The sequence below is a fragment of the Coloeus monedula genome, assembly GCF_965178545.1.
Source record: "Coloeus monedula genome assembly, chromosome: 32".
Taxonomy (NCBI): domain Eukaryota; kingdom Metazoa; phylum Chordata; class Aves; order Passeriformes; family Corvidae; genus Coloeus; species Coloeus monedula.
In genome coordinates this window covers 1,394,744-1,406,519 of record NC_138812.1, presented here as the reverse complement: position 1 = coordinate 1,406,519, position 11,776 = coordinate 1,394,744, and the positions used below count along the sequence as shown (strand labels likewise).

At 55.9% G+C, this 11,776-nt stretch overlaps 1 pseudogene across 1 annotated transcript; it reads right to left on the bottom strand.

Annotated features, from left to right (window-relative positions):
* Nucleotides 1-5,676: 5,676 nt before the first annotated feature.
* LOC309583692 (olfactory receptor 14J1-like) lies at nucleotides 5,677-6,647 on the bottom strand (annotated as a pseudogene). The gene has a single exon. The product of its transcript is annotated as an olfactory receptor 14J1-like (transcript).
* Between the last annotated feature and the right edge of the window lie 5,129 nt (nucleotides 6,648-11,776).

The window sequence follows — 11,776 nt, the reverse complement described above, 5'->3', positions numbered from 1 at the left end:
AGAGATGGGGCAGTTTCCTGATGCCTGAGAAGGATGTTCTTAAGATAAACAAAATTGCCCAATCAAAATTTATAAAGAAATGACATTTATTATGTGACCGAAATATCGGTTTTAAAAGCCACGATGGAGAAAAGCAGCTCCGAGCCCGGGGTCGGAGCTGGGTGAACACGCATAGATCTGATCTCTGTCGCACCAGACCTCCCAAGTTCACGGATGCTGCTTTGGTTGGTCCCTTCTTATACATTTTTTGGGCAGAGTCCGAATTAATTCTATTCTTCTCGTCATTTTAGCATATTCATGAAGTTTTCTTGTCCCAGAGTTGGGCTGCGCAAAGCCTTTCCTGGATCCCAGGAATTGTCCATCCTGGGTGATGAGTGGGCCATTTCTGCTGATGAATGGGCCATCTCTGCTTCCTGGAGCAGTTATTTTTAGTTCCCGGGATGTCCGATTCCTTATCAGATGAGATGTAGATATCAGAAGGTGGCAATCAAGTCATTATGGTGCAAATGTCCCGGTGATAAGATCTAACCCCACCTGGGTGGAATCCTCACTTATTGTGAGAGAACTTCTTTTAGTGTTGTGAAATTTTTCTCTCAGCCGGGCTGCTGAAGGGATTTTGAAACTCGGTCTCTGTAGGGTCTGATTACACTCCAATTTTATACATAATAGCACGAATTCCATACCTTATTTATAACGTTCTCAACTCAGTGGCACAAAGTCTGCTTTTGTTCAGACAGGAATGAAGAGGAAAAATGGCAGAAATTCATAACAGGGACAATGAGGAGAAACATTGGGCTGTGCACACATTCAGTCCAAGCAACATCAATGCCAGGTGTGGTCTAAAATTCACGTTTGTGCTTTATTAAAGCCACGCACTGTATTTATGGCTCTCAGTGAATTCTGTATCCAAAAGGGACACGTTAGCTGATTCAAAATTAGTTGGATTTCTTTCCTTCTCCTGTAGCAGTGCCAGTAGGAGAGGTAACAAAGGCAGTTCCCTGGCCTTCAGACATTGCACAGAAGTGGGATCCATAGATACAAACTCAGGCAGCCAAACTGCAGGTATTTCATTCAGGGCCTAAGACATGAAGCTAGGCTTCTTTTAATAAATCACGGACAGGGATGAGCTCCTGACATTAATATTGCACTCCTCCCTCTTTCTGCTGAGACAGTCTGGCCAACACGAATATCCCTAATACAGATCCAGGGCTCTGGTATAACAGCCACCCCAAAAAGCCATAGTTCCAGCTACCTTTCCTTTCTTTGCATCATACCAGGAGGAATCAAAAGGAATGAAACCTATTTCATTTATTATTACAGGTGAGAGCCCCTCTAAGTACATAGGAAGAGAAGTTGTAGTTTGTAACCTTGTTCTCCATCTAGAAGTAAAACAGGGGCTGGTGTGAGGCAACGAGGGCAACAGAGAAAATGCTGAAAAGAAACTGAGGGATGTGAAGCCAAATTTTCAAGCATTCCAGGCAATCACACCACTCAGGGACAGTCTACAGCTCAGCAAATCACATGCTGGAATGCAGTGGAGTATGGAGTAGGGCAATAGGGAACTGCTGAACCAAATAGGTGCTACAGCCTCTTGTGCTCAGGCTCTTAGCCCAAAGTATGTTCCAGCTCCAACTGAAGGGCATTCTGAGCCAGAAGAGCACTGACCTTTTTGATTTTGGCAGTTCACAGTTCTCAGACAGCAGAACGTCTGTGGCTCCTCTCATCATTATTTTTGCTGTTTTCACTACTGGCCATCAAGTTTCCTGCAGTAGCCATCCATGAACCCCGGATCACTACTACATTAATAACACAGAACATGGCTCTCAGAGTGCATTAGTGAGGTACCAAGAGAAAACCCAAATGATGATCCTCCTCACTGAAAAGGTATCAGACAAAAAAAATGAAAGTGTGAAAATACTTTTTAAAAGATGGCTGAAATGAGGCAAATTCTTAAAATTAAGTAAATGTCTGAAATGAAATTTAAGCAAATTTAACTGTTGCAAAGTATTCTGAATACACATACAGTACAATATACTAGAGTCCAGAATTAGAAAAATTTCCAGTCATGGAAATATGGGGTAAGGGATATGTTTATTTGGAACAATAAGTTCAGTAGAGGTCTCTTTGCTACAAATATCTTGAATTTAATTCTTCTGCCTTGATACAATCTCCTGAGAAAATAAAAAAATAAAATAAAAATCCTACAGGAAAAACTTATGTTGGATGCAATCTATTCACTCATACCTGATACAAAAGTCTAATTTATTCTCTTGATTTATTGTCTTAAGGAGAATGAATTAATTATTCTTCCACTCAGAAGTCTATGGCATCAATCCTTGAGTTGAATCAGAGAAAATTCAATCTCTCATGAGTTCCCACTCCATTTACTTTTCTTGTAAGTGTTCTGTTTTGTTGAAGTGAAAGCTCCTCTGGACTCAGGCCCAGAGGGAAGCCAAAGCACAGGGGTTGAATTAAAACCTTTGGACAAGCTGAGATACATGAAGTCACACCAAAGTGAAATAGAAATACAGATTTTTTAACCTTTAGTAGAAATATATGCTAAGTGCCTTAAACATTGAAAAGCTGCAGCAGAGACCTTAAACACAGTTCTTATTGCAGCAGTGTTACCTTTTCACAGAATTCTTTACTTTAGACAAAATATGGATAGAATGACACTGTTCACATTTTTTAGATAGAGCGTTCACGTAAACAATAAGAGCTGATAGAAACTGCATCCACAAATCTGTGTAATACCTGTGTAACACTGGTGTGAGGCTTATGACTGTTAGAATTAGACCAGGATCGGTTAAGAAAAGGAAAACTGGAATCGTGTGTTAATCTTATTGGTCAGTTAACAAATCTAATCCACACTTCTGCAAGAAAAAATGTAGAGTCTAGAGCATATAGAGCATATAGAACATATAGAGCATATAGAGCATATAGAAGAAGAAGAAGAAGCTGTTTTTGCCTGTTGTTGCTGTTGCTGCTTGCCTTTATCATGTAACCCCCTTTGAACTCTGCCTTCAAGAAAGCTGTGAGACTATGAAATACAGAACTCAGCAGAACAGCAGCCTCCTCTGCTCTCTCACCCTGGTCCGGGAAGGAAGGGTACCCCGTCCAAAGCTCAACAGCGCAGAGCCCCAAGGCTGCTGTGGGCAGCAGGGCCCAGGGGCCGTTCCCACCCGCAGCGCTCCTGTCCTGGGCTGGGCCTGCACAGGGGCTGGGGCACCATGGCTGGGGCAGCGGGGCACAGAGGGGCCACGGAGCCGCTGCCGGGGCTGACAGCAAGGCCAGGGACACACAGGGAATTTCTGGGCATTGCCTGCGCTGGGCAGGGCTGAGTGTGGGGAAGGCAGAGCTCAGCTGGCCTCGGTGGCTGCAGGAAAAGCCGAGAGCCCGGAGAGCCCCCGTGGCTGTGCTGGAGAGCAAGGCTGGAGGAGGGAAATGCGGGGCTGCTGCGGGATGGGGAGGGGGATTGAATTCCAGCAGGCACCGACGGGGGGCTGAGAGACTCAAGGGCTCCTTGGCCTGAGCCTGTCCTGGAAAGGTCTCTCAGCCCTCTGTGCCCATGAAGGGCTCCAAGGAGGAGCAGAGCTCATCTTGGCAGGACCCTCATGGAATCCCTGAGGGACAAATGCCAGTGCCTGCGCAGCCTTCCCAACGTCCCTGACACCAGAGGCCTTTTCCACATCCCTCGGTTCCAGGTCAGTGCCCAGAACACAGCACAGCCTGTCCAGGTCCTGGGGGCGATTCCCAAGGGAGGCAGCTGTGATTTCTCCCCACAGACCCACCACTCCGGTGTCTCTCTGTGCAGCCCTTGGCTGTCCTGAGCACTTTCCCTGGAGCCTCCCTGCCCTGGACGTTTGTCTGCATGCAGTTCTCAGCACAGCCCAGCAAAGAATTCAGGTGCTGTGAAAAGCGAGGTTCACTCTCCTGTTAGAATTTAAAGAGTTTAATATAAAGACAATAAGAGACACGTAAAATAAAGCAAAGGGATAACGGCCGGGTGCCTTGGCGCTCTGCCAAGAGCACACCTGATGCCCGAGGTGAGTCTCTTTTATACCATTTTTACTGTCTGTTCTGTATTCATATTAAAACTTTTCCAGGAATTGATCTGCATGGCCACTCCTTGGGTCCGCCTTTTTAGAGCATGCGTAGTCTTCTGCCTTGTGGTTTTATTTCTTTTGATTCTTGGGGTTGGGCCCGCTAGGTAAGAGTCGATGGTGGGGTGGATCTCTTAATTCTCCAGACAGTCAGGGCTGATTGCAGCTTTGGGCCTCTTTGCCCCCCGGGCAGAGCGGTGATAGCAGCTCTCGGACCCTCCTGGCTGCCCGTTCTCCGGGCGGAGCAGCCTTTGGGCCCTTTTGTTCTCTGGACAAAGTGTTGATTAGCAGCTCCTTGGGCCTCATCCTCTGCTCCCTTGGAGGTTATCTTACTTGCTCACACTTGCTAACATTCTTGCTAAAACGAGAGAAAACTACATCCACACAGCAAAAAGCATTTCTAACATTATATAATATCTACTTTAATACTTTGCGAGAAGCCAATACTATATGTTTATAACAGGTGCTTTCCCAGAGGACATTACTCTGGGAGTGAAGTGGCCTCAGGGCACAGTTTGTGCCCCTGGAATTGTGCCAGCCCCGAGTGCTGCTGATGGTGTTTGTGCTCACTCGGGTTCATCTCCCCACACCCACTCGATGCACTGCTGAAGGCTCCTCAGGACACAGCAAACACGGACTGCTGGCCTGGTCACTTGGTGTCCCTCCGTGCAGGGACAAACAACCTCCTGCAGGGGAGGGCAGAGGCCAGTGCTGGGATTGCTGGTGGCAGGGGCTGGTGTGGGACACTTGCCCTGGGCACCTTCCCAGGCTGTGCCCGGAACAAAGGCACAGCCCAGGCCCTGCTCTGCTGCTCCCTCAGGTCCATCCCAGGAGCTCTGGCAGTGCCAGGACACTGCTGCCTGCCCCCCCTGCACACTCCCCCCTGCCCCTGGGCACTGGGGTTTGCTTTGCCAGGGCATTCCTGGGGCACATTCCTGACAGCAGCTCTGGAGGAGAGCAAAGCCTTCCTGCCCTGCCCCCAGGAGATGCCCTTTGCTGATGGAGCTGCTGTGCTGGAGCCCGGCTGTGTCCCAGCAGTGCCCGTGGCCTGTCCCTGCCTGTGCTCACAGCACGGACACGCAGCAGGACAGTGACCGAGCTGCCCGAGCACTCCGGCCTTGCACCCTCAGAAGGGCTGGGAAAGGGAGTGTGGAGCTGGGAAGAGCAGAGGTGGGAAGAGGCTGGGCCATTGTCCCTGGCCGTGCTGCTGTGCTGGGAGTCTCTTCCCTCCAGCTCTGCCCACAGGCACTGCCCCTGCAGAGCCAGAGAAGGGCTGAGGAACAAACCTTGGACACAAAGGTCAGGACAGCCCCTTGTTTATATTCAAATGCACAGGGAAGAAGCCTCCTGAAAGTCTTTGTGTTTCAAAAGAAAGGTAGATGTTCATGCAGAAATGCAAGGAGTAGTACTACAGTACTTTATAAAAAGCAGAATAACACCAGAAAAAGAATAAGAAAAAGCACCAATGAAAATATGGACAAAGAGGAAAAAGAGGCCAAGATTGTAAAGAGTTACATTCTGAAGGTTCTGGAGCAGAAAAGAGAGAGTTTATTGCTTCTGAGAAGCATCCTAGTCATAATTTTCCTCGCATGGCAGAAGAAAATAGAAAGATTTTAACTTGTGAAAAGTATCCAGTCCTCACTTGCCTCAGGGCATCCCTGAGCTCCTGGTTCCTCAGGCTGTAGATGAGGGGGTTCAGGGCTGGAGGCACCACCGAGTACAGAACTGACACTGCCACATCCAGGGATGGGAGGAGATGGAGGGGGGCTTCAGGTGGGCAAACATAACAGTGCTGAGGAACAGAGAGAGCACGGCCAGGTGAGGGAGGCACGTGGAAAAGGCTTTGTGCCGGCCCTGCTCAGAGGGGATCCTCAGCACGGCCCTGAAGAACTGCACATAGGAGAAAACAATGAACACAAAACAGCCAAACACCAAACAGGCACTGACAGTGATGAGCCCAAGTTCCCTGAGGTGGCAGTGTGAGCAGGAGAGCTTGAGGATGTGTGGGATTTCACAGAAGAACTGGCCCAGGGCATTGCCCTGGCCCAGGGGCAGGGAAAATGTATTGGCCATGTGCAGGAGAGCGTAGAGAAAGGCACTGGCCCAGGCAGCTGCTGCCATGTGGGCACAAGCTCTGCTGCCCAGGAGGGTCCCGTAGTGCAGGGCTTTGCAGATGGACACGTAGCGCTCGTAGCACATGATGGTGAGGAGGAAATCCTCTGCTGAGAGGAAGAAGAGAAAGAAAAACACGTGAGCAGCACATGCTGAGTAGGAGATGTGGCTGGTGCCCCAGAGGGAATTGTGCATGGCCTTGGGGACAGTGGTGCAGATGGAGCCCAGGTCGGTGAGGGCCAGGCTGAGCAGGAAGAAGAACATGGGGCTGTGCAGGTGCTGGCCGCAGGCTCCGGCGCTGATGATGAGGCCGCTGCCCAGGAGGGCAGCCAGGGAGATGCCCAGGAAGAGGCAGAAGTGCAGGAGCTGCAGCTGCCGCGTGTCTGCCAATGCCAGCAGGAGGAAGGGGCTGATGGAGCTGCTGTTGCACATTTTGAGCCTCTGGCCATGGAGTGCTGTTGAAGGAGGAGACAGTGAGGAGTCAGGGGAGACTTTGCTGAGCAATGTCCAAGCCCTTTCTCCTGGCCCTGCCCCCCAGTTTTCCTTTTCTCAGAGCCCTTCCCTCAGCCCCGTGCCTGGAGCTCTGCTGGGATCTGGCCCCGTTGCTGTGACGAGCAGGGGCTGTGCCCATGGACAGCGAGGAGTCAGCTCTGCTCTGTTTCAGCGGGGACATGGGAATGGGGACAGGGGCCGGTCCTGGGGCTGGACTCCATCAGCCCAAAGTGCTCCTGAGGCAGAGGAGCTGGGCAGCATCTCCTGTGCCAGGGCTAAGGAACGGTGACGGCCAAAGGCACTTTGAGAGGGTTTCCTGCCGTGCCCAGGGAGAGCAGAGAGCTGTGCAAGGCAAGAGCATTGGCTGTAACTCAGAGAAGGGTGAGGGAAGCTGCTCTGTCGCTCCATCTGTCCCCAGCTGCCCCTCCTGAGATCGAGGGCAGTCACTGTGTTCCCCTGAAAATCAGCCTGGCACAGCTGAGAGCAGAGGGACCCACAGCAGAGCAAAGTGGCTCAGCCTTTCTCAGAGTCTCAGCCCCACTGCTGGCCAAGGACACTCCCGGCCCCAGTGTCCCCTGGAAGGCAGCTCACAGCTGGGATGGCATCCCGAGGGCACAGCGAGGGTCCTGTCCATGGCCCTGCTGGAGGAGAGCCGGCTCATTGCCAGCCTCCCAGCCCGGCGTGCCCAGAGCTCCCGGGGCACAGGGAGCTGGGACACCCCATTGCTGTGCTCAGCCTGCACAGGAGGAGCCCCAGGGCTGGGCCTGAGCCTGCAGCTGGAGCTGCCATTCCCAGAGAGCCCCTGAGCAGCGCCAGGAGCAGCTGAGCAGGGCAAGGAGAGAGAGCCGGGCCCTGAGGAAAAGCCTTTCCCTGCGCAGCGCTGCCCAGCCCCTCCCGGGCAGCACCAGGGCAGGACAGTCGCCCTCAGGCCCCGGGCAGCAGGAACGGGCCCGCGGCCGCAGAGATGCCCTTCATCTCTGGTGCTGCTCTGCCGGCCCAGGAGGGCACCGAGGGCCCCGAGCCCCCGGGCTGAGGGCCCCGAGCCCCCGGGCTGAGGGCTGTGCTGGCTGCGAGGGGACACCGGGGCTGCGCTGCTCAGGGCGGTGTCTGCACTGCAGGGCAGGCCCGGCAGCTGCCACAGCTCCCCTCAGCAGGGCTGCCCTCAGCGCTGCCTCCCTCCCTCCCTGCCCACGGCTCTGCTGCTGGAGCTGTCCCAGCCGGGAGCTGCTCCTGCGGCCCGGGCTCCGTCCCTGCCGCTGCTGCCGGAGCCCAGCCCAGCCCCTGGGCCAGCCCTGCCCGGCAGCCGCTCGGGGCTGCGGGGATTAAAGAGCAGCTCCCCCGGGCCTGGGCACCATGGAAAGGTGATGCTGGCTGGATCTGGAGGCCGCGGAGGTGCAGGCACTTGCTGAGGCTCCCAGGAATCCTCAGTGGGATGGTTTAAGAGCCTCAGCCCCTGCTCCACCTGCACAGCTGAGTTTCCATTCCCACCAAGCTGAGCCTGGGAAAAGTGGGAGCACAAACTGAGGAAAGCAGAGACTCAAGCAGGAATCTCCTGCCCTGAATGTGCTCATGAAAATCCCCTCAGGAATGAGCTGGGCATGAGCTGGAGCTCTGAGCAGCCCTGGCCCCCACAGCAGCCTCTCCACAGCAGCAGGACCTGCCCTGCAGGAGTCACTCCTTGCAGCCACAGCTCCCCTGCACCGCCCATGGGGAGCTGCCAGGCAGGCTGAGAGCTGCCCCTGGCAGGTGGCAGATGCCCTGGCCTGGCAAAGAGCCCTCAGGGCTGCAGGAGCTGCTCTGCAGGACAGCCCTGGGCACCCCTGGCTGCTGCCCACCTTCACAGCCTGCAGCCGGCCCTGGCAGCAGGAGCCGTCCTGCCCTGTCCCTCTGACGGTGCCCAGGGCAGCCCCGCTCTGCAGCACATCCTCCCCCAAGGCAGGAACGGCAGCAGAGCCATCCTCACAGCCATGGCAGCCGTGCCATGGGCCAGCTCTAGAGGATCCCTGCAGCCAGAGACTCACTGTGTCCCACGCTGGGAAGGTTTCTCCAGGAATGAGTTCAGAGCTGCCCTCCCAGCTGCTTTAGCCAGCTCTCTGCTCACTCCTGCCAGGTACCTGCAGGCAGTGCCCTCAGCCCTGCTGGGCTGGCAGAGGAGCTGCTCCTCAGCAGAGCTGCCTCTTTGAAGCTCTTCTTGGTTGCCAGGAGCTTGAGAGTTCCCTCTGTGCCAGGAGCCCAGCCCAGCTCAGCAGCACAGCAGCAGCACAAGGATTTTAATGACCCTCTCGGGCCTTTGGTGTTGTTCACATCAGACTCAGTCCCTCAGAGTGTCTTCAAAAAACTTCCCAAGAACTCAAAGTCAGATTCGAAGTCCAAAGTTTCTTTAACTTTTAATGGGTCCCAGTGAGGGACACGACTCACGTGAAAGTGTCCCCAGGTTCCAGTGAGAGCAGAACTCTGGAGGCAGCGATGGCAGGGGGGGACAAGCAAGGGAAAGGTGTCTCTGGTGCTGAGCAAAGCTGGCTGTGTTCCATGAGTGCAAAGGGCCAAGGCCTGAGCCCCAGCCCCTGGCAAGGCAGATCCTGTCCCTCCCTCAGTGCTCAGGGCTCTTGCCGGGGCACTGGGATGTGGGCATGTGCAGTGCCCAGGGCAGCACCATGGGGCGGCCCCTGCCAGGCTGCTGGGCAGGGACAAGGAGGCCCTGAGGCCCCAGGGCTGCAGGGGTCACTTGTCCCCTCCTGGTCTCAGGGCCAGGGCCAGCAGCCGTGGCCAAAGGGCTGCACAAGTTGGCTCTGTCAGGGCCTTGCAGCTGCTGCCCATCCCTCTGCCCTCTGCAGCCCAGGCTGTCCCACGGTGTCCCTGCCCTGCGCCTCTGTCCCTGCAGGCTGTCCTCATCCCCCCGGCTGCCCCACCTGGCTGGCCCCTTCCTTTGCTGGCAGCTCTGCGTCCTGCCTGCCTCTGCCTGGGCACACAAAGCCTTGGGCTGCTCCAGACTCCTTCTGGGGGACACGTTGCACCCCAGCCCTGCCTGGGAGGGAAATTCCCTTCTCCTGGTGTCCACTCTGGGCCTCCCCATCTGCCCTGTCACAAAGGCCCCTCGGTTCTTTGGGGCCAGCAGTGCCACAGTGGCCCCTTGGTTCCATGGAACGCCACAGGGTCACAATGGTCCCCTTGGTGCCACCAGCCCTGCAGGGTCACAACGGCCCCTGGGTTCCACGAGGCCACGCAGGGTCACAGTGGTCTCCAGAGGAAGGGCAGCACCGAGCCCCAGGGATTCAGGGCAGATGAGCTACAGCCACCAGAGGCCAAGGCCAGCCACATCTGTCTGTCCTGGCAGGTTTGTCTGGGAGCAGCCCTTGGATATTGGGAATTCAGGAGGTGGAATCCCAATTTTGGCCATGAGCACCTTGTTGAGAAGGATGGGTTTATTCCACATGAAAGAAAAGCACAAAGTCCAAGAGTTTTGTAGAAGATGAGAGGTGGCCACCATGGGTGAGGGCAGCCAGACCTGTCTCTCATGGCAGCTTTTGTCTGGGAGCAATCCTTGGACAGACAGAATTTGGGAGGTAAATCTCAGTTTTGGCCATGGGAGCCTGGATGGGAAGGACGGTTCTCTTCCTTAGGAAGGAAAGCACGGAGCCCCAGGAGCCCCAGGGCTCCTGAGCCAACCCCTGCTGCCCCAGGAGGGAGTTTGGGGAGGGGGCAGAGGGGGTGCGCAGCCCCCGCCGGGGGATGACCCCGGCCCAGCGCCCTTCGTTCAGCACCGAGCTGGGCTTGGGGCCGCAGGAGGAAGAGGCCGATGGGAAGCAGATCCTGCAGGGGGGACAGGGCTTGGGCTCAGGGCAAGGTCCTGCCCTGCACACCTGGCTCAGGTGTGAGCCTGCCCTGGGAAGGGAGCGGGACATTGCCATCCCCACGGATCAGGGCTGGGAGCAGCGCTGGGAGCACGGACATGGAAATCCTGGGAGCCACTGGGACCGCCCTGGGGGGTGAATGATCCCCCCCAGCACCTTTCCAGGCCGCCCTGCGAGCTGAGAAATGCTCGCTGGGCCTCGGCCTTGGCCAAGAGCCCCCGGGCTCAGCTGCTCTGAGCTCAGGCGCTGCCGGCTCCCGCAGCCCGCCCAGGGCCGCCCTGCCCGTGCCGGGGCTGTGCTGGAATTCTCTGCTGCTGCTGGGCCACTCGGGGGCTCTGGCCCAGCAGGAAAGGTGACCCTGAGCCAGGAGCTTTCCTTGGCCGCAGCAAAGCCTCGGCACGGAAAGACCTTCCCAGCGCTGGGCCCTGGGCCGGGAGGGATTGTGCCACCACAGCTGTCCCTCCATTTCTTCTGCCAGGCAGCTTTAGCACAGGAAAAGTGGAGAAGCCAGAGCTGCCTCTCAGCTTTCCACAGTCCTGCAGAGCAATCCTGTGTGGGAAGCAGCCTGGGAACAGGGTTGAGGTGCCAGGGCAGGGGAATTGAGAGCCCTTTCCTCTGCCGTGGGCCCAGGCTCTGGCTCTTGCCCTTTGCAATGGCCCTGCAGCTGCCAGAGGGGCCTTTTTGGCTCAGCTGAGAGCAGTCCTGCTGCAAGGCTGTCCTTGAGCTGCTTGGGCTGCACATGTGCCCAGGGAATGCTCATTGCTTGCAGTCTCAGGCGCTGTGGGTGTGCAGGTGTAACTACTGCAGGAGGGAACAGCTCTGCTGGGGGCAGTTCTCTTTTTCTTGGTGGTTTTTCTGTTGAAGGAACGTTCCCTGCCAGCTGTGGGCAGAGCTGTGTAGCTGTATGTGCCACTTGTGTGTGGCACTGTGGCTCAGGAGGTGGCCAAGGGGAGCTTGGCCGAGGTGTGGGCAGAGGAATGGCCATCAGGCCAGGCTGGGGGGTCAGCGGCCGGTCAGTTGCGTTGCGTGGCCGCGGCTCTGGAGGCTTGTGTGGGAGCGTGTGCAGGGCTGGAAGGCTGGGGCTGCCGCCGCTGTGTCCCAGAGCCGGGAAGGCCGGGGCTGGCCCGGCCCTGGCCCGGCCCCGCCAGCTCTGGCAGCTGCCGGCGGGGACACAAAGGGCAGCTCCGAGCTGCGGCCGCTGCGCTGCGGCCGCACAAA